Below are 22,016 nucleotides of genomic sequence, written 5' to 3' on the forward strand. Positions count from 1 at the left end.
TATTGTTTTTATGAAATGTATTAAAAATGTTATATGGGTCTGATATTGAAAATGGGAAACATAAATGTTAGAATCTTGTACTTTTTTATATATCCAAAGAATTGAAGCACGCACATCATGCTTAGAATTAGTCTGTCCTTATATTGATTCAACCAGGCAGTAAATTTCCCATTTTCTTCTGTACAAAGCCATCTGTAAGCTGTAGTTCTTGCATCCCTTCCCCCAGCTCACAACTGGCCATGTGTCAATGTGTCATCAGCGAAAGATCCAACATGTCTAAATATAAATTGAACAATGGAAATTAAAATGTCAAGCTATCCAATGTTCTGCCACATCAGTCTGTAGCTAGGTTAAATCTCATCTTTGTTCATTAATAAGTTCTATCACAAATGCTAAACTTCTGACGGCAGACAGAATTTTAAAAAAAAATCAACATTGTAAACGTGAAGGGCAGCTGATAATCATTACACTGCTGTTGTGGAATTAGCAATGCCAAGACTGGATTAAATATTGCTCTGTTTCTGAAAATTGTGAATATGTTCTTCTATGGGGCTGCTTCAAATTAAACAATTCATACATTCATTCATTCATTCATTCATTCATTCATTCATTCATTCACTCAAACATATTGACAGCCTTCGGGTATGTAAGTTGTGTTGTCCAAAGATGCTGTGTTTGGGAAAAGGGGGAGAAGAAGTCAGCCAAGAGCCATGAAATATGAACCTAAGACTATTCTTTTTTAGAATTTCTTTCACAGCTTTATCCCACCAAATCATCTGGAAACATATCTTGCAACAAATTATTTTTTATGGTACAACTTCCCAATCTCAATTTCTGACAGAAAAATCTAATTCTGAAAAAAGAATCCTAATTTCCTTTGCAGATTCAGGCATGGTGTGCATTTCAGTGATTTTTCTGCATTTATTTACCTGCAGATATTTTTCTTTCAACTGTAATGTTCTTCACTTCTGAAAATAAATAGACATGTTTGGAAAAACGGAAGATAGACGCAAAATGCCAGCAGCAGAGACCAGGTTTGGTCAAACATAGAAACATAGAAACATAGAAATTAGGTGCAGGAGTAGGCCATTCGGCCCTTCGAGCCTGCACCGCCATTCAATATGATCATGGCTGATCATCCAACTCAGTATCCCGTACCTGCCTTCTCTCCATACCCCCTGATCCCTTTAGCCACATCTATAGCCAATGAACTGGCCTCAACTACCCTCTGTGGCAGAGAGTTCCAGAGATTCACCACTCTCTGTGTGAAAAAAGTTCATCTCATCTCGGTTTTAAAGGATTTCCCCCTTATCCTTAAGCTGTGACCCCTTGTCCTGGAGGCTGAGATAGCTTTAGAGGGGGCTGAGACCACGTTGGCCAATGCCACCATGCTGGTACACCCTAGGGCATCGGCCATAACGGCCCTCACTGTAGAATCATCTGACGTCGCGGTGGGTGCTATCCTCGAGCAGCGGGTAGGTAGCCGCTGGCTGCCGCTGCCGTTTTTCAGCAGGAAGCTGCGGGCCCCAGAGATAATGTACAGCGCTTTCGATCATGGGGCCCAGTTCACGTCATTCCTGTGGTGTGGTATGACGCAGCTGTACAGCGCGAAGCTGCACCAGACCACCGCGTATCATCCGTAGTTGAATGGTTTAGTCGAGTGGTTCCACAGACACCTTAAGTCGGCGTTGAAGGCCCGGCTCACCGGCCCCGATTGGGTTGACCAGTTGCCCTGGGTTCTCCTAGGCATCAGAACTACACCTAAGGAAGACCTCGACGCCTCCTCGGCCAAACTGGTTTATGGCTTGGTTTTGCGGATACCTGGGGATTTTCTGCCTGCCACTCGTAATCAGGAGGTCCAGGCATCGGCAGTGCTAGCTGACCTTCCCGGTTCCCACTTGTCAACACGGGTCGTCCGCGGTGCATGTGCCTACTATGTTACGGGATTGTGCTTTATGTTTTCCTTCGTAGGGATGCTCACCGCTCGCATTTACAGCGGGTGTACAAAGGTCCGTGCAGGGTGCTGAGGACTGGTACCTCGACGTTCACGTTGGACATGGGTGGCAGGGAGGAGTTCGTCTCCTCGACGAGGTTAGCCTGGTGGCTGTGGCCACTCCGTGGCATAGAGGGCGCCCACCAGCCGTTTTGCCGCCCTCTGCACCTGTTATCCCCGGTTATGTTTCACTGGTCCCCTCTGTTACCCCCGTCCCTTGTTCGCGTTTGTCGCGTCCCTCCGGTTCTGTTTTGCCGGTCCCTACTGTTACGCTCACGTTCCGGTCGAACCGCCGGTTACCCATGCGTTTCCATACCGCGGATTCTGGGGTGGGGGAGGGGGCATGTAGCGGCGCCTGCTGGCGCACATAGGTATCGAACCTGGCGTTTGGAAGCAGCGGTCACGTGACTCGGGAGGGGCTGCTGTTTTCACGCGGTTTCGCTTTCGTGCCACAGTTGTGTAGCTGACCACCGTTGTGGTCGGACATGTTTGTGAGTTGCCGTTCTTACATCCGCCAAAGTATAATAATATATAGTTTAAATGGACTGTAACACGGAAATAGGCTCCCCATGGTGTAATATGGGCATTGGACACTAGATGGCGCATGCTTTTTTAAATCTCATTTTCTTATTAGTTTAATTAATTAATGTGCAACTTTTGGCACTGACGAGTTACGACTTCCTTCTCAATTATATTTTATCTAAATCTGTGCAAAATTTAATGTAGTTTCGAGATATGGGTCACAAAAGTTGATTTCTAGACACATTTTTGATGCTTGGCCCACAGCCTAAAACAGAAAACAATAGTTCCAAAGATCAACAATGGTCAGAGTTGAATGGTGGAGGAGGATCAAGGGACCGAATACCCCTACTCCTAAAGGGGCTTGCTCATCTGATATTCCTGGACTCGCTGGATTCCACATGGAGTCCAGTGCACCACTCAGTCTTCCTGTCATTCTTATGCTAGGGAATTGCCTCTCCAGTTTAATGCCAGAGCAAAGCTGGTGTAGTATTGGAGACACAAGCAGATGCGGTAAACCTGAGCAAAAAACAAAATGCTGCAGGAACTCAACAGACCAGGCAGTGTCTGTGGAGAGACAATGTTTCGGTCAGGATCCTTCTTCAGACTTTTATAATATTGGAAAACCTATTTGAAAAGAGATTTTTAGTCTGGAGAATGGTGATTAAAATCTGTCCAAATCTGTTAATGCTGCCAAAAGCCTAAGATTACATCCTATAGTGCAATATTGAAGTGCAAAAAGTTGCTGAGGTTGATGTGGAACATAAGCAAACATGAACACATATCTCACTCTACCTGCAAGTATCTTAATTGAATTCTATCTTTGTAATCCTTTGGAGAAGTAACATGTTTTTTTTCATTTAATTCTTTATTGTTATATCAAGCATGAAATAAAATTGCTGGAAAGTATATCAACCACAGCATTGCTTATTAGTAACAAGTGTACAAGGGTAAATTTACAATTATTATAAATTTCGTCTTACATGTAAAGTTACAAAAACAAAATTGATAATGTTTGGAGAAACGAGACAGCAGATGCTGCAATTTCGAGGAAAACACAAAGCACTGGGGAGGGAATGGACAGGCGAGCTTTCCTCGTTCCCTTTTCATTCCCTCTCCAAATGTCCAATTGCTGTCAGGCTCACTGAGTTCTTCCAGCACTTTATGTTTTTTAATGTTGTTTGGAAAATAAAGTGATTATATGTACAGTAGTTACATTAAGATTGTGTAGCAAATGATTAACAGATTGCGAAATGTAAATAATTGAAACGTTTTCTGCAGCAATCAACAAAAAAGCCCACTGGAGAATGCGGGCATCGATCCCGCTACCTCTCGCATGCTAAGCGAGCGCTCTACCATTTGAGCTAATTCCCCACATTGAATTGATCCTCTATTTACATTTCTCACATTCAATTTCTCCTTTGTGTACATGTTAATTTTACTCTCGTACATTTTAATCTGTTGTTAAACTGTTCATTTTGCAGCGTTAGGTCGATGGTTCTGACGATTGAATTTATAAATTAAGTTTGAGCTCCCAACTTTCTTTAGCATATCAAACCCCAGATGTATTTAATAGAATGCCTTCGATCCCAGCAGTGACTGGGCTCCCGTCGACCAAAACACAGTGTAACGTTGGGATTACTTTTTTCATACATGAAAAAGATGTTCGTGGAATATAAAGTGTATTTTCGACTGACATGAATTCCAGCCGTTTGGCGGATGCAGGAAGACAATGGGACGCAAAACAAACTCCTGGGAGGAACTGAAATGTTAAATCAAGATGAACGGTGTATAACTGTAGTTTGCCGCCCATCATACATGCACGTACCGTCCAAATGCAGTCAAGCACCAGAGCAGATGCAGCTGCGCGCAAGCCGCCTGCGATAGGAGAGCGGTTGTCGAAGGTAGAGCGCGCCCGTGCCACGCGCACTGAGTGAGTGAGCGGGGAATGCGCGCGCCTGCGAGCGAGTGAGCGAACTGCGATGTCGCGCGAACGCAGGCGAGCGCGCAGGGAAACGGGCAGAGGCAGCGCAGCATCTCCGTGTCAGGAAGAATGAAGAGAGAGCCGCAGCAGCGAATTGTCAGCAACGAACGATTCAGCCCCGACACAAGGTAAGGGCGCTGGCCCGGCTCCTCTCTCTGCCTCTGTTGATCGAACTGCGAGTATTCTCCCTGACTGTCCCGTTGTGTGCACAGAAGACAAGCGGTGGTAAAGTTGGGGGGATCGGTAGCTGAGTATGTCAGCGTGGCCCGCTCGCAGTCACTTGGTCTGCTGGCTGTTTTTGTTCTGACAGACGTCAAGCTGCTGTCGCAATGAGAATACGAAGCTTGACCATGTGGATTGACCTTGCAGTGCCCGTTAAAAATTGGGATCGTTGAACGTTGGAGTTAATTGGGGGAGGGGTTGTCGCTAATAATTTTTATCGGTTTTGCTTCTCGGGCGAAGAGTTTGGACCGCCCAATTGTGATAACTGGAAACTGTTGGTGGTACACATTTCAAAGCCTTTTGCTCAAAAGAGGTACTCGCAGCACGGATGATTTGAAGCTGCATATAGTACTGCACAGCAATGTATCCGGCGCGGTTTAAAACTAAGGTAATATAATTTGAGGATGCAGATCTCGGGAGAATTGCTGTTTTCATCCTGAATTGGAACTCGGTTATTGTGTCGCATAGAAACCCCATTTTATTTCATGTCAATTTATTAATAATGTATGGTCGCTCTCTAAATCTCCCAGCTTGTCTCTTGAGGATATTATCAAACATGTATAAATTGTTGAGAAAATAATTAAATATATTTTCTTCTAGAGCTGAATATTTTAATTTGATGGTACCTCGCGTGTGTATCGTGGCATTTGGTTACGAGAGTGAGCCTTTTTGGAATATAGTAGCAACATTACAACAAAGGAGTGTATACTTACTCAAATTATTGCAGCGGATTGTTGAGTCGGGGAATTGTCATTTAACGGCCAGGATTATAATATACCATGTTTTTTATGATTACACTTGGGTGTATAATTGGGTATACGGAATTATGAACATTTGCATGGAAAAACATTTAAAAAGGAACATTGATTTGAAAAATATACCAGAAATGGAAGTAAGAAACACAACCGTGTATATAACATAAGAAGGTAAACAAAAATGCTGGAGAAACTCATCGGGTGAGGCAACATCTATGGAGCGAAGGAAATAGGTCCAATATATAACATATTGGACCAGCAATTGGCTATCTGGTCCCTGTCTTTATTTGCAATATTCGCAAGCCTCTTCAGAATGCTTTTTCCTAATTTCCTCTTACAGTTTTTCCTCCTTCCCCAAGCATCAATGAAATGCTTCAATCTGTCTGTGCAGAAACTACATGTGTATTTGCCACAACATGATCTGTTAATGTTATTGCGATAATTATGTCCATTATTCTTTAAAAACATTTCCCCATGTACAATCTTGTTGATCACATTCATAATTTTAAATATCTTAGTCCACCCTGATATTTGTATCATTTTAATTATGAGAGGTTTAGAGAAAATAGGAAGGACCTATTTCCTTCACCTTTAGACAGGTACATGGACAGGAGAGATTTGGAGGGGTATGGGCCTAGTTGGGACATGTTGTCGGTGTGGGTAAGTTGGGCCATAGGGCGTGTTTCCACACTGTATCACTCTATGATTATCTATGACTATGACCTCAGTTAAAAATTGCATATTTGTGTACTTAAGACCCCATGTCTGTTTTTGAAGGGTACAGGCTTTGGGCACATGGGCTCAGGTTAGGCAGCTCATTATCAATTGGTACAGTCACATTGGCCCTCCTTTGCAACATTTTCTTCGATTTTATTTTGGTTGCATCGAAATAAAACATGCTGTCTAATTGAATGTCATTTCAGAACATTATAGTGTCAATCCAATCAATCGGTGCATATTGATAGGGGATAAAACTCAAGTTGTAACACTGTCCACTTTGAATTTTTACTTTTATTCAGGTCCATATTTTAACTGATTTTACATTGGCAATAAGCTTGTTTACATATATTGTTTGCAAATATTTTTTTGATATCTAATTGACATTCAAGGTAAGATTGTACACCCTGAACAATCAAAATAGTCAGCTATGTTTGGAGCCAGTGGATGTGCATCCACCACCATCCCCAGCAGTGGGTCCAGGCACTCACCACTCTGTGTCAAAAAAAAAGAAAAAACTTGTCCTGCACATCCCCTTTAAAGTTTGCACTTCTCATCTTAAAGCTATGCCATCTTGTAGTTGATATTTCCATCCTGGGGAAATATTTTAGCTGTCTGTCTATGTCTCTCATAATTGTATATACTATCAGGTCTCGCCTCAACCTCCTGCGTATGAGGCGCATATAGTAATTTTACAGATGACACAAAAAATTGGTGGTGTTATGATGTGTGAGGAAGGTTGTCTAAACTTCAGTAAGATATAGAACAGTTGGAAACTACAGTGGAGCATTTTACAGATGGAATTTAATCCCAACAAGAGAAGTCAAATAGAGATAGGACATGTACAGCGAGTGATAATAAGGAATGCTGAAGAAGAAAGGAACCTGAGGGTTTAAGTCCATTGCTCCCTTAAAGTGGTGTTTACGCTGGTGAAGAAAGCATATGGCATACTTCCTTGAGAAAGTAACTCCAGTGGGTCAGACAGCACCAGTGGAGGGAATAGATAGGTGCCATTTCGGGTCCTGACCCTTCTTCAGACGGATTGTAGTTGGGAGGAGAAAACCAGAAAAGAAAGTTGGAGGCGGGGCAAAGCATGGAAAATGATAGGTGGATGCAGGTGAGGGGGTGGCAGAAGAGTGGAGTAAGTGACAAAGGCTAAAGATGAAGAGATAAAAGGATGTCAGATAAAGGAGAGAAGAGGAATGACGTGCAAAGCCAAAGGGAGGGGATAAAGGTAGAAGGGGAGAGGGTGGAGAGAGGAAGTGGGGCAGGATAGTGTGAAAATGGGTGCACAGGAAAGGGAGAAGGGGTTGGGGAGTTTTACTGAAAATTGGAGAATTCAGTGTTTATACCATCAGGTTGAAAGCTACCTAGGTGGAATACAAGGTACTATTGCAGTTTGCGTGTAGCCTCAGTCTGGCGTTGGAGGAGGCCCAGGATGGAAAGATCGGAATGGGGGTTAAAATGGTTTGTAACCAGGAGACCCAGCAGACAGAGCGTGTTTTGTATCCTAGACATCTTTCTCCAATATTTGCATCATCTTCAATCACCAGTCACATCTTGCCATCCCCACCTGTTTCTACTTTCTGCAGAGACCACTCCCTCCACCAATGTATTCAATGGCTTTAATTTAGTGCAGCCTAATGTGAAATGATTTTGATAAATTGTGATGATAATGCAGTGTTTCCAGGAATTGAAGCTATCTTTATCTAAACTTAACATTATCAGTAGTAAATGCTGTGTTCTTAGAATCTCCCTCAAACTAGAACAGTTCTTGATGTGCAATTGTTGGGACAGTATGAGACAGCAGTGATGAGACAGTAGTGATATACAGTGCCCTCCGTAATGTTTGGGACAAAGACTCATCATTTATTTATTTATTTATTTATGTATCCACAATTTGAGATTTGTAATAGAAAAAAAATCACATTTGGTTAAAGTGCACATTGCCAGATTTTAATAAAGGCCATTGTTATATATTTTGGTTTCACCATGTAGAAATTACAGCAGTGTTTATACATTGTCTCCCCAATTTCAGGACACCATAATGTTTGGGACACAGCAATGTCATGTGAATGAATATAGTCATGTTTAGTATTTTGTTGCATATCCTTTGCATGCAATGACTGCTTGAAGTGTGCGATTCACGGACATCACCAGTTGCTGGGTGTCTTCTCTGGTGATGCTCTGCCAGGCCTGTATTGCAGCCATCTTTATGCTTGTTTTGGGGGCGTGTCCCCTTCAGTTTTCTCTTCAGGATATAAAAGGCATGCACAGTTGGGTTCAGATCGGGTGATTGGCTTGGCCACTCAAGAATTTACTATTTTTTAGCTTTGGAAAACTTCCTTGTTGCTTTAGCAGTATGTTTGGGATTGTTGTCTTGCTGTGGAATGAACTGCCGGCCAATGAGTTTTGAGGCATTTGTTTGAACTTGAGCAGATGGGATGTGTCTATACACTTCAAAATTCATTATGCTACTACCATACATGCCCAGGCCATAACACCCCCACCACCGTGTTTCACAGATGAGGTGGTATGCTTTGGATCTTGGACAGTCCCTTCTCTCCTCTACACTTTGCTCTTGCCATCACTCTGATAGAAGTTAATCTTCATCTCATCTGTCCACAAGACCTTTTTTCCGGACTGTGGTTGCTCTTTTAAGTAGTTCTTGGCAAACTGTAACCTGGCCATCCTATTTTTGCAGCTAACCAGTGGTTTGTATCTTGCAGTGTAGCCTCTGTATTTCTCTTTATGAAATCTTCTGCGGACAGTGGTCATTGACAAATCCACACCTGACTCCTGAAGAGTGTTTCTGATTTGTCGGACAGGTGTTTAGGGATTTTTCTTTATTATAGAGAGAATTCTTCTGTCATCAGCTGTGGATGTCTTCCTTGGCCTGCCAGTCCCTTTGCAATTAGTAAGCTCACCAGGGTTCTCTTTCTTCTTATTGATGTTCCAAACAGTTGATTTTGGTCAGCCTAAGGTTTGGCTGATGTCTCTAACAGTTTTATTTGTGTTTATCAGTTTCATAATGGCTGCTTTGACTTACATTGGCACAACTTTGGTCCTCATGTTGATAAACAGCAATAAAAGTTTCCAAAGGTGATGGAAAGACTTGGTGCTGAGCTCTCTCATACCTGGATTAAGGAGGCAATTACACACACCTGTCAAGCCATGTGTCCCAAACATTATGTGCCCTGAAATGGGGGGGGGGACTATGTATAAACACAGATGTAATTTCTACATGGTGAAACCAAAATGTATAAACATGGCCTTTAATAAAATCTGACAATGTTCACTTTAACCACATGTAATTTTTTTTTCCTATTACAAATCTTAAATTGTTGAGTACAGAGGCAAATAAATAAATGATGGGTCTTTGTCCCAAACATTATGGAGGGCACTGTACCAACAATGCCACAGAACCTTCGCTTTTATGCAGTACATGGTGCACACATTGGTTCCCTTCTAAACATTGGAAGACTTGTTTTCTGTTTTACTGACTAGGGTATTGTTTTACAAAGGCATAAACAAAAGTAAAGTAAGAACGAGTTTATTCATTTAACTGAACACAAAATATCTTGTTCAAATTCACACATTGTACTGCAGGCCAAAACAGTGTACACAATCAAATTACTTTGTTTTATCTTTTCTTCCATTGCCAGTGTCATAATACACTCTCATCTGAGGTGAAGAATTGGTTTCATGTCTAGAATGAATTTGAGAGATCAGCGAGTCACAAAACATGGATCAAGTTTCTTCATGGTTTGATATCAGGATACAGTTATGTGAAATTTAAATTATTTGGTTTAAAGCAGTTGTCATTTTGAAGAAACATTACAGGGAGTAACTTTATGTCAGCTCTATATCTAGAATTTCTTCCTAGCTTCCACTGAACCCTCAAATGTTTGCTATTTTGTTTTGAAATGGCATCATGTTCCATCACTTGCCTTGTTCTAATGCTTCACCTTCAACCATTTTGCCTAGTTTCACCCTTCTATGCTTTCAATAACTCTCATTCTCTATGGGCCACCCACACACCATGCAAGGTTTCTCATCAAAATGAGAAACATCAGGAGGATCCCAACCAGAAAATTAATCTGTCCATTTCCTTCCACTAGCCAGCTGAATTCCTCCAGCAGTTTGTTTTTCCTCAAGAATCCAGCATCTGCAATCTCTTGTGTTTCCTCTCTCAATCGAAGTGATTTCTTCCTCTGTCTTAACTTATCAAACCCTTTTTTTGTGTTTACTGTCTTATGCCAGGTCCATTTCCTCTGCATTTGCAAAAGTGAATTTTTCCTATTTATTATTTTAAATGGCACCTTTAAATACTGTAACCCCTCGTTTTAATTGGGCTCTACACCAGCCCCGGCTCACACTGCCGACCCAGACCATTTACAGCCCGGTTTTCCCACGCCACCCCGGCTTGCATCGCGACCCCAGCCATTTACAGCCCTGGCTGCCAATGCCACACCTGGCTCACGCAGCCTCTTCAGCTATTTACAGCCTCTGCTGTCCACGCCATCCCTGGCACACACTGTCTTCCTGGCCCATTACAATCCCGGGTGCCAATGCTGGCCACTTCCAGGCCAGACCTACTGCTGCCACCGCCAGCCACACAAGTTCCTTGGTCGTTTTACGAATGATAATTTATGAAAGAGAAATTATGCTTGACAAAGATATTAGCAATTAGGAAGATGATCGAGTAAAACCTATAAGATCATAGAAACAGACTAGTCGGCCCATCGAGTCTACTCCGCCATTTGATCATGGCTCATCCATTTAAACCTCTAGTTGTAGTGTATTTAGTTTCCAAAAGGCATTTAATAAGGTGGCATTAAATAGGATTATTACACAAGGTAAAGGCCCATAGATTTCAGAGTAATATATTGATTAGGATTTAGGAGCAAGGAGGTCCTACTGCAGTTGTACAGGGCCCTGGTGAGACCACACCTGGAGTACTGTGTGCAATTTTGGTCTCCTAATTTGAGGAACGACATTATTGTTATTGAGGGAGTGCAGCGTAGGTTCACCAGTTTAATTCCCGGGATGGTGGGCCTGACGTATGATGAAAGAATGGGTCGACAAGTTGTTTTCGCTGGAAGTTAGAAGGATGGGCGGGGATCTTATAGAAACGTATAAAATTCTTAGAGGATTGGATAGGGTAGATGCAGGAAAAATGGTCCCGATGTTGGGGGAGTCCAAAACCAGGGGTCACAGTTTAAGAATGAGGGGTAGGCCATTTAGGACTGAGATGAGGAAAAGTTTTTTCAGCCAGAGAATTGTGAATCTGTGGAATTCTTTGCCATAGAAGGCAGTGGAAGCCAATTCACTGGATGTTTTCAAGAGTAAGAGTGGGGCCTGTCCCACGAGCATGCGACTGCATGCGGCAAGCGCGACCAAACCGGAAGCGGGGGCCGCGCGGAGGTCGAATGATCCCGTACAAGTTGACGTGAAGTTCGAGCGAAGTCCACGGGACGTTCGCGCTAGGCGTACGGCGTCGAGACGGTGCGTACGCCCGTCAGGCCGTTGCCGCACGGAATTTTTGAACAGTGTCAGTTTTTCGGAGCCCCGCGCGATGTCGGGACCAGCTCCGCACAACTCCATTCGGCTCCGGCGATCGAAGTGGGACCGGCCCCGCGAGGTCGTACGGCTCAAGCGTTAGGTCGCGCTTGCCATATGCAGTCGCATGCTCGTGGGACAGGCCCTTTAGATTTAGCTCTTATGGCTAAGGGAATCAAGAGATAGGGGGGAAAAAGCCGGAACGGGTACTGAATTTGGATGATCAGCCATGATCATATTAAATGGCGATGCTGGCTCGAAGGGTCGAATGGCCTATTCCTGCTCCTATCTTTTATGTTTCTATGATTAGCATAGGATTGGTTAACTGATTGAAACGGAGAATGGGATAAATGGATCATTCTCAGATTTGCATGCTATGACAACTATGGTGCATCATTTATCGACTGTATATTCATTTGATTTTGAAGAGATTGATGGTATTGTATCCATGTTTGCAGAAGGTATAAAGAAAATAGGAAAGTAAGTTGTGAAAAATATAGACTGGTTTAATAAAAATAAGGAAAATGTGAAAAAAAAGAAGAAAATGTGACCTTATTCATTTTGTAGGGGAAAAAACATTAAAGCATGTTTTAATTTGTGAGACTAATAAGGACAAGAGGGAGTCTGGGTACCTTCAAACAAGAAGTACAAAGTTAGGGCATAGGTGCAGTAAGTAATTGGTAAATGCAATGAAATGTTCGTCTTTATTGCAAGAGAGAGGAAACAAAGCTAGGAAGATCTTGTTACAGCTGCAGATGACTTTGTGACTACGATTGTATATGGTTCCGGTCTCCTTATTCAAGGAAGCATTTAGTTGCTTCAGAGGTGGTTTGCTAACCTGATTTTTGGATTGAGTAGGTTTTATTTTGAGGTTGAATTGATTGGGCCATGTTGTTTTGAGTTTTTCACTAAAACATATAAAATTCTGTTGGATATTAACGGGAAAGAAGATGTTAAAATATTTCCCCAGTAACAGAAATCCAAAACGGGGATCACAGGGCTCCCACTTAACTATTTTTCCCTGTTGCCAGCCGGGCAACCGTGGCAGCTTTTTAGGTTGCCAAATGATAATTTAGGTGGTCATTTAAGACTGTTTGCATGCCGCGTGCGATAATGTGCTCGGACGAAGTGTGTAATTACCAGTTGGAATTATGCTCAATGAAGCATTCACATATTATTTCTGCTTCAAATAGTCACAAACTAAACATATTCACCAATGAAGACATGATATATACCACAATGACATGCAGCAAAATTATAATACAGTATCTCAACTCTGTTTACACATTGCAATTAATGCAATTTCTATTAGTTCTTTCCACTTCCAAACAAAGATGTGGATGGATCATTCAGCGTATGATCAACCTGTGTCATTAAATCCTGGACCATGGTAACATATATGCTTAACCATGCACACAACAGATTGATGCAAGCATGTTTTCTGTGAAGGACCGAAAATTACCATGACATGGCCATAGCATGGGTCGTTATACAGAAACACCCTCGCTTCCTACATAATTTATCCATAACAAAATATACAGGTTGCAAGGAAATTTCTAAAGGCATTTTATGATAATAGCTGTTAAAACCGACTATACCCATCTGACTGGTTAAACATTACACTAACTGACAAGAGATGGCCAAAGGACAACTGCAGCAAATGTTCTTTTGGAAATATGTTTAAAGGTGTCAAAACGACACATTACCGGACATTCAGATTAGATGTATGTGTTGTGAACAGCAATGAAGATACCCAGATAACTAATCTTAATATACCACTGATTGAATGAAAAACCTAATTTTCTGTCACAGTTTTATTCACCTGAAATTAAATTCTGTAACTCGCATCATCATGTTTTATTTATTGTTTATCAATTACAGTTTAAGACTTCATCTCCCTGATGTCAATTGTAAAATTCTCCTTTGTTGAACGTCCTTAAAGCTGGCAACTGTGTCTCAGTATGTCTCGTGCTTTGTTTTGACTGCTTTTCTACTATTATTTTTCAGTATTTCAGTGTTCATATCTTAAAAAAGAAAAAAAATCACATGGCATCATTCAGTATTGTCCTAAAATACTTTACAGTATATTCATTCATTTTCTGAGGGTTCATGCACAATAGTCCATAAAATGAAATTTATAACGACCGAAAAATCTTTTTTTAGACATTGGTTCAAAAATAAACATTGGCAAAGATACCAATGTTTGGCATTGGCAAAGATACCAAGGATAACTCTCCTTATTTACCATGGGATTTTTTTAATCCCAATCAACGGTAGATAGGACTTGGTATAATATCTCAATGCAATTGGTGTAATTTTTCTATTGGAATATCATCCTCAAATTAGTATGTCAATTGATACTGCTTTTATGAAAAGGGCTTCTTCTTCTTGCGTACGGTGTGCACAGCCTAAAGTTGTAGGACCACGTGAAGGTTGCAATCTTCACGTGGTCAACTTAATGAAATCATTAAGTTGAAACCTTTCAGTGTCGTTCTCTTTTGGTATTTTGCAAATATTAATTCATTTTCCCCAGAGAACTCTTCCCATTCTTCCATGTAACCCTCTACTTTAGTTGATGAACAAAGGATCTACTTTGAGACTTTATCGCTTCCCTATTGATAACTGTGTGTTGAGTTGCTAAGACTGGATTTCCCTTAATTAAGCTCTTTCTCGCTTTAATCTGCCAACATAATACTTATTTCCTACTCCTTTCATATTATTTAATATCTCCTTATTTTGTTTGGTATCCAATTTTGGTTGATAATGCTCCTGTGGATTGGCTTGGCATACTTGACAAGATTAAATTTGGCACAATACATAAACTATTGTGTTTTTTTGAAATTATTTAATCGATTTATTTGGTTAGACCGTATCCACTGCAGATAGTTACCATCCCCGGACACACATTTGGTGCTTGAGACTCCTGCCCACCCTGTGCGACAGTTGCCTCTGCTCCACCCGCTGGTCTCTCCTCCACCTCAGTCCCAACCCTGGGGCCAATGGCAGAGGGGTCTTTCCCCGATGTACCTGGGGTGTCAAGACTATCGACCGTCTATCCCTCCCCCCAGTTTGGCCCAGAGTGGACTCTGGTGCACCAGACTCAGGGATTCCCTCCAGAGCCAGGTCCTGAGGAAGAAAAGGCCTGGTTTCCCCCACCCACTCCCGGTCTACAGTCTCTAACTCCAGAGGCGTGCTCTGCACCTCGTCTTGGGTGGGTTTCTCCTGGGCTTCCTCGGGTGCCTGATGCGGGACTCCCTTCCCAACAGGAATCTCCTCCTGCCCCATATCACCCGAGTGGTCCCCATCGCCACCCTCCCCAGAATCCCCTCCAGAACATGGGACCGGAGTCTGAACCAGAGAGCAGGAGTCTTCCTCCATCACAGTACTACCTTGGAGGATTCCCATTCATCCCCCTTCCACTCCTCACTAGAGAGATTCCTCCTCTTTTTCGATGGGGAGGAGCTCACAGACTCTGGGGTCACCTGAGCAACCTTCCTCTGTGGCACCCCCTCCTCCTGCCCAATCCCCACCGCCCCCGGCTGGATTATGGGGCTTGCAGACTCCCTAACGAGAGGTAACGGGATGGGTGGAACGTACTTGTCACCAGGGTTTTGTTCCCCATGTGTTTCAACTCCTTTGCCTGCAACCCCAGCATTCCCTGACTCAACTACAGGGGGTGGGAGCGGTGGGGGGTGAGGGGGATTAGTGGCACCAGGAGAGCAGGCCTCTGCCCGGGATTTGGGGCAATTCCTCTGAATATGCCTTACTACTTTATAGACATGACACCTTGGGCGCTCCGATGTCCAGTAGACGGTCAAATCCCACCCATCCTGCTAGACACAGAAGCCCCCGTCAACTACCTCCTCCCGGTGCAGCAACATCGTCAGCTGGCTCTGGAGGAAAAGAACGTGCGCAGCTCCTTCCTGCAGAACCTCTGGGATATCGGGGTGATGTCCATAAGTACCTTCCCCAGGTGTGAAGGTGGGGACGGAGGCCTCATTTGTGATGTTGGACAGGACCACTCGCTGCGCGTGGTTGCCAATGGCTCGATCTGCAGGAATGTTCGCCCCACTGAGATTTTTACTCACTGCCACGTTCACCCCCTCAACAGACTCGAGGAAGAACACTGCCTTCCCAAACATCCTTCCCACATACAGGACACCTGCGGGCTTGGCCGCCACGGCCACGGGCAGCCGAGCAGTCCTCCAGGTTCATCTGAGGGGGCAAGTAGCACTTTATCCCATGCTCGAAAGGCAGGTTCCTCATTGGGAACCGGGCCGCAAGAGGAGCAGCTGAAGCAGCCACTTCTGCATAGCTCCTGGAAGGCCCTGCTCTCCCAGAACACTGAACCTGCATGGTATCAGGCGCTACAATTTAAACATAGCACTCACACACAATGCCTGACAGACAGTCCAAATGGCACGAGGCCAAGTCCAACACAAAAACAATATGGAACAGTTCGAGGGAGGGAGGCAAAGTGGTGTTGCCTCGAACGATGATAATGGCGGCTCCCCCGAAAAACTGCTGCGTCACCACCTCTTCGCCCGGCTATCTAGCCTCTCCTGCATTCCATGGCGAGATGCTGACCTCACAGGCAATCCCAGCTGGTCTTCGCTACTCCTGCAGCAACGAAAAGGATTTGCCTTCAGTCGTAGTTGTTGGAAACCTCCTATCTCCTTCAGTCTTGCCAAGAGAAAGGAGGCCTCGTCAGCTCCAGGCTCCAAGGCTGCAGTAGGTCGAGGCGGTGCAGAAATCCTCCCACACCGCACAAAAGCCAGACCGGTCAACACTGATGAGGCAGTAGGGGGGGATTGTTCTGGACGCAGATGTAAAAGCCCAGACAGATTTTCTTTCCCCTTTTGGTGTGCTACAGTTTCCTGGCTGGTTGCCAGCCAGTTGTGGGAGCTCGGCAGTTAGTTGATAAGACTGCTTGCAGTCCCAAAAACAAGTAGAAACTTTTAAAACAAGTCCCTGCAGTGTCACAGAGATACACAAGGATGTTTAAATGTACCGCTGTGCCTCCGAATTCCAATAAGATGTTTAAATTCACTCGTTTTTGTGTTTGGATGGGTGCTTCGCAACACCACACGTCCTCGCGTAACCAGCTTGGAGGGGATGATGATATTAAACACTGAGCTGTAGTCTATAAACAACAGCCTGACGTATGTTTTTATTGTCCAAGTCGTCCAATGCATAGTGGAGAGCCAGTGAGATTGCATCCTCCGTTGACCTGTTGTGACGGTAGGCAAACTTTAGTGGGTCGAGATTCTTGTTGAGGTAGGAGTTGATATCCATCATAAGCAACCTTTCAAAGCACTTCATCACCACAGAAGTTAGTGCCACTGGTCGATAACTGTTGAGGCACTTCACCTAACTCTTCTTGAACACTGGTATTATTGATGCCCACTTAAAGCAGGTGGGAACCTCAGACCTCAGTAGTGAGAGGTTGAAAATGTCCGCAAAAGCCCCAGCCAGTTGGTCTACACAGGTTTTGAGAACTCGACCGGGTATATCATCAGGTTCAGGAGCTTTCCGACGGTTCACCCCCCCCCCTGAAGGATCTTCTGACGTCCGCCTCTGTGATTGTAATACCATAGAATAGGTATCCCTTACTTGATGAAGCTTTGAAAGGATCGGTGGCAAAATTTCAATTAGTGGAGCACCACCACAGGATTTCCTTATGTAATTCATGCACTAGCTCTCTTTGCAGGCTTTACTTCCCGACAGGGCCACTGCCGCTGACATGTGCAGGCCATGTGCCATTATCCAGACAAGAGATCTGATCAATTATATGCTCCATGATCATTGCAAATGCTCCTTTGAAGTTCTTCCCTTTGTAGCTAGTTGCAGCAAAGAACTTGCTTCAAGGCTTATTTCTACTTTTGCACCTAACCACTTTTGAGAGTGTGCGATGGTTTCATTCTTTGCTGTCCCACTTCCTCTCACACTTTTTCAGTACTATCTTCATCTTTATAACCTGAAAATAATAAAATACTACTTGTACAAAACTTTCCAATGAGAAACATCTCTGTAGCATAGGATGTTACTCTGTTTTCCCATTGTATAAAGGTTTCTTACTTTAATAGCATTTGAGCGCAGTTAGATCAAATTCAAAACTTAAAGCGATTTAAGAAAAATCACACATCACCAGCTGCTTCCTTTTCCACAGACTAATCTGCTTATAATAAATGTACCCGATACATTCAAAATGGTGAAATAAATTGTGAATTTTGCTGCCACTATTTTGTAATTTGGATCATTGGTTAACAAACATAAAACGTGCTTGTTTCATTCATTACCACCCACGTTTGTAGCCAGGGTGAGAGGGGTCAGAGATGATCTTACCCACTCGCTCCCTGGCCCTTGCAGTGTACAGTTCGTCAATGGGGGGGGGGGGGGGGGGAAGGTTGCAGCCAACAACCTTCTCAGCTGATCGGAAGATTGCAGCCAACAACCTTCTCAGTTCTCTGCAGCCTCCGGATGTCGTGCTTGGTGGCTGAGCCAAACCAGACCATGATGGAGAAGGTGAGGACTGACTCTACGATGGCAGTATGGAATTGGACCATCATTGCCTGTGGCAGATTGTGTTTCCTCTGTTGTGCCTTTTTGACTGGAGTCGATGGTGGCCCCCTATTTCAGGTCCTTGGAGATGATGGTTACTCAAGGAACTTAAAATACTCCACAGATGTGACTGTGATGTTGATGGTGAGTGCGGGGAGGGGAGGGGGATCTCTCTTAAAGTCTACTATCAATTCCACTGTCTTAAGAGCATTGAGCTCCAGGTTGTTACAAAGCCACCAGGACGGCAGCTGTGTCACTTCCTGTCTGTAGGCAGATTCCTACCCTTCCTGGATCAGTCAAATCAGGGTTATGTTGTCCGCAAACTTGAGAAGCTTGACAGAGGAGTCTGTGGAACAGTCGTTGGTATAGAGAGTAAAGGAGAGGAGAGAGTACGCAGCCTTGCGGTGCTCCTTTGCTGAGGGTCTGCGGGTCAAAGATGTGCTTTCCCAGCATCACATGCTGCTTTCTGTCTGTCAGGAAGTTGGTGTTCCACTGGCAGAGGGGTTCAGGCACAATCAATTTGGAGTGGTGTAGCTCTGGCACAATGGTGTTAAATGTAAAGCTAAAATCAACAAACAAAATCCTTGCACAGGTCCCCTGGCGGTCTAGGTGCTGGAGGATGAAGTGCAGGCCCAGGTTGACTGCATCATCCACCGCTCTATTGGCCCAGTATGCAAACTGCAGAGGGTCGGCCAGGGGGTTTGTGATATTTTTCAGCTAGGCCAGCACAAGTCTTTCAAGGGTCTTCATGACTACAGAGGTCAGTGCGACAGGCCTGTAGTCATTAAGAAGTAATCCTTGTTTTTTTTGGTACAGAGACAATAGTGGAGACTTTGAAGCAGGCAGGGTCAGTACAGGTTTGCAGGGACTGGTTGAAAATGTCTGCGTAGACTGGTGCCAGTTGTTCGGCACAGAGCTTGAGGGCAGAGAGGGAAACATTCTCTGGCCCTGGAGATTTCTGGCTTTTCTGTCTTCTGAACAGCCTCTCCACCTCCACGACTTCTATTGTTAGTGATGGAGAAGTGGCCAGTGATGTTGTGCAGCAAGGAGAGGGTGGGTAGAGGACGATGGCCCTGTCTTTGCAGACTGGAGTCAGGCTGTGAGTAGGTGTGAAGTGTTGGTTTGGGAGGGGGATAGGAGGTACCCTACCTGTATATCGAACCGCAGTAGAACTCGTTCAGGTCATTGATCAGCTGATGATTGTCCAAGGAGGGGGGGGGGCTTTCCCATTGCAGATGGTGATTTCTTGAAAGCCCTACCAGGAAGAATCACCAGCTGAGAACTTGGTTGAAGTATGTAAACTCCAGCGAGAATAAAAGAGGTGAATTCCCTCGGAATATAAAAGGGTTTGCAGTTTATAATATTTGGTGTTTGGAGGTACCGTATGTCTGATGTCAATGAATACCTCTCTCGTGTAAGTGATCTTTGTGAGGTTTTCACAGACGACACAAACGAACAACATACAAAACAGTAGGGAGCAGTACAACGTGGCTGCCATCGTCAGCACCAGCTGGAAGTTTTGTTGGTAAGTGGGCAGAGAAGGCAATAGAATATTAACAAGTAAATTTGGGAGTGAATCGGAGGCATGTATACTGGAAGAAACAAATTAAATCTGGCTACTCAAAAATGAGAAAGAAGAAAATGAAATGCTGGATATGTGAAGTGCAAAACTGGGATGTTTGTTATCTGAAATTTTTGAATTCAATGTTAAATCCACAAGTCTATGCTGTGCTAAGTTGGAAGATGAGATGCTTTTCCTCGAGTTTCTGTTGAGGTTTATTTGAACAGCATAGGAGACCAGAGGCCGGGAAGCCAGAATGGAAATGGGGCATTTACTGAAGGCCAGACCAAATAGGAGTGTTCTATAAGAGATCATCCAATCTGTGATTGGCTTCTTCAAGCTGGTGGAGGCCATTCCATGAGTACCAAACTTAACTGAAGAAAGTACAATTGCTGCTTCACTGGAAAAAAAGTTTGGACGATGTAAAAGGATAGGTGTTGCAACTTTTGCTTGGAATTATCCCATGCGAAGAGAAGCAGGTATTGGTGAAGATGGAAGGGTGAACTAGGGAGTGCTGGAGGGAACAGCTATGTTTGAATGCTGGAAGGACTGAAAAAGGAGGAGGGTCCTGTTATTTTTTCTCAGATTGACTGATTTCGCTTTCTGAATAATGCTGCCTTAGTATTTTATTTTGTGGAAATGTTACATTTAAAATCATAGTGGTACAGGTGCACAACCTTTTATCCGAAGATCCAAATAACGAAAACCTCCGAATAGCGGACATTTTTTCGGTCCTTGAAGAAAGGTCCTTGAAAACGTTCACCGAGGGCGGCCCACAGAGGTGACAGCGGAACCTCCGGTCGGTCCTCGAAGAAAGGGGAACTAAATCCCCATTCATAAAAGAGAAGGTGAGGGTATATTGCGCGGGAGGGTTAATAATTGACAATATGCTGCTGCCTGCCCGCTGAGTTAAAAAGTTCCCACGGTAGACTCACGATACACAGTGTATCGTGAGTCTTGCGTGGGAACTTTTTAACTCAGCGTGCAGGCAGCAGCAGATTGTCGCTCCCTTCAGTTTCACCCCACCTACACCCCTCTGCTTCCCGGCCATGTGTGTGACCCCTTCCCTCCCCTCTCCAGCTCATTGCACCGGCGCGGGGGCTTTGTACTGTCTTCACGTCGCGATGCTAGCAGCACAGTGCCAGTCACCGGAGATGTCAGGACCAACGGGACACCGACCCCCCAGGCCCACTGCAAGCATGGAGATCCCAGATCAGCAACTCCAGCCCAACCCCGTACCAACTCCAGAGGAACATGCTCCCCGTATGGGCAGAAGCTGATGGTGTGCAAGGGACGTCTTGTTCTTGGGGTCGCGCAGCTCGGGCTGTGGGCGAACTGCCACTTGTCGCCATAGCGGCCCATCGGGGAGCGGATTCCTCTGGAGTTGGAGGGGGAGAGGGGTATTGTGCTGTTTTATCGCACCCTACTATTCCAGGGACAGAGAGACAGGACGTTCACCGAGGGCGGCCCGCAGAGGTGACAGCGGAACCTCCGGTCGGTCCTCGAAGAAAGGGGAACTAAATCCCCATCCATAAAAGAGGTGAGGGTATATTGCGCGGGAGGGTTAATAATTGACAATATGCTGCTACCTGCCCGCTGAGTTAAAAAGTTCCCACGGTAGACACGATACACAGTGTATCGTGAGTCTTGCGTGGGAACTTTTTAACTCAGCGTGCAGGCAGCAGCAGATTGTCGCTCCCTTCAGTTTCACCCCACCTAAACCCCTCTGCTTCCCGGCCATGTGTGTGACCCCATCCCTCCCCTCTCCAGCTCCCCGCTCATTGTACCGGCGCGGGGGCTTTGTACTGTCTTCATGTCAGCGATGGCAGCAGGACAGTGCAGTCACCGGAGATGCCAGGACCAATTGGACGTCGACCAACAGGCCCACTGCAAGCACGGAGAACCCAGAGACCCACAGCCAGCAGCAGCCCAGCCCCGTTCCTACTACAGAGGAACCTGGGTTGCGGATGACGGGGCGCAGCTCGCGGCGTCGTAGGGGCCCATCGGGGAGCGGGTTCCTGTTGGTCCTGACGTCTCCGGCCACCTGCTATCCTCTGGGAACTGTACCGCCCTTGCAGGAGAGTGGGGTTGTTTGCAGTTGCAGAGGGAGGGGGCAAGGGCGGTACAGTTCCCAGTCTCAGC

At 44.7% G+C, this 22,016-nt stretch overlaps 1 protein-coding gene and 1 non-coding gene across 4 annotated transcripts in view; one reads left to right on the top strand and one right to left on the bottom strand.

The window, feature by feature from the left end:
- The window catches only part of LOC129705713 (uncharacterized), a 144,783-nt gene that overhangs the window by 21,641 nt on the left and 101,126 nt on the right, over positions 1-22,016 (top strand). Inside the window, exon 1 of one of the 3 annotated variants that reach the window (XM_055649455.1) lies at positions 4,470-4,624. The exons of 1 other annotated variant lie outside the window; for it this stretch is intronic. The gene's annotated coding sequence lies outside the window, so the exon portion shown is untranslated. Of the gene's footprint in view, positions 1-4,469; positions 4,625-4,655; positions 5,107-22,016 lie in introns of those variants that run through there. One more of the 3 variants, XM_055649457.1, reaches the window with a different exon arrangement.
- On the bottom strand, positions 3,814-3,886 carry trnaa-agc (transfer RNA alanine (anticodon AGC)). The gene has a single exon. It is a non-coding gene; the product is annotated as a tRNA-Ala (tRNA).

The sequence above is a fragment of the Leucoraja erinacea genome, chromosome 18 (assembly GCF_028641065.1).
Source record: "Leucoraja erinacea ecotype New England chromosome 18, Leri_hhj_1, whole genome shotgun sequence".
NCBI classification, from domain to species: Eukaryota; Metazoa; Chordata; class Chondrichthyes; order Rajiformes; family Rajidae; genus Leucoraja; species Leucoraja erinaceus.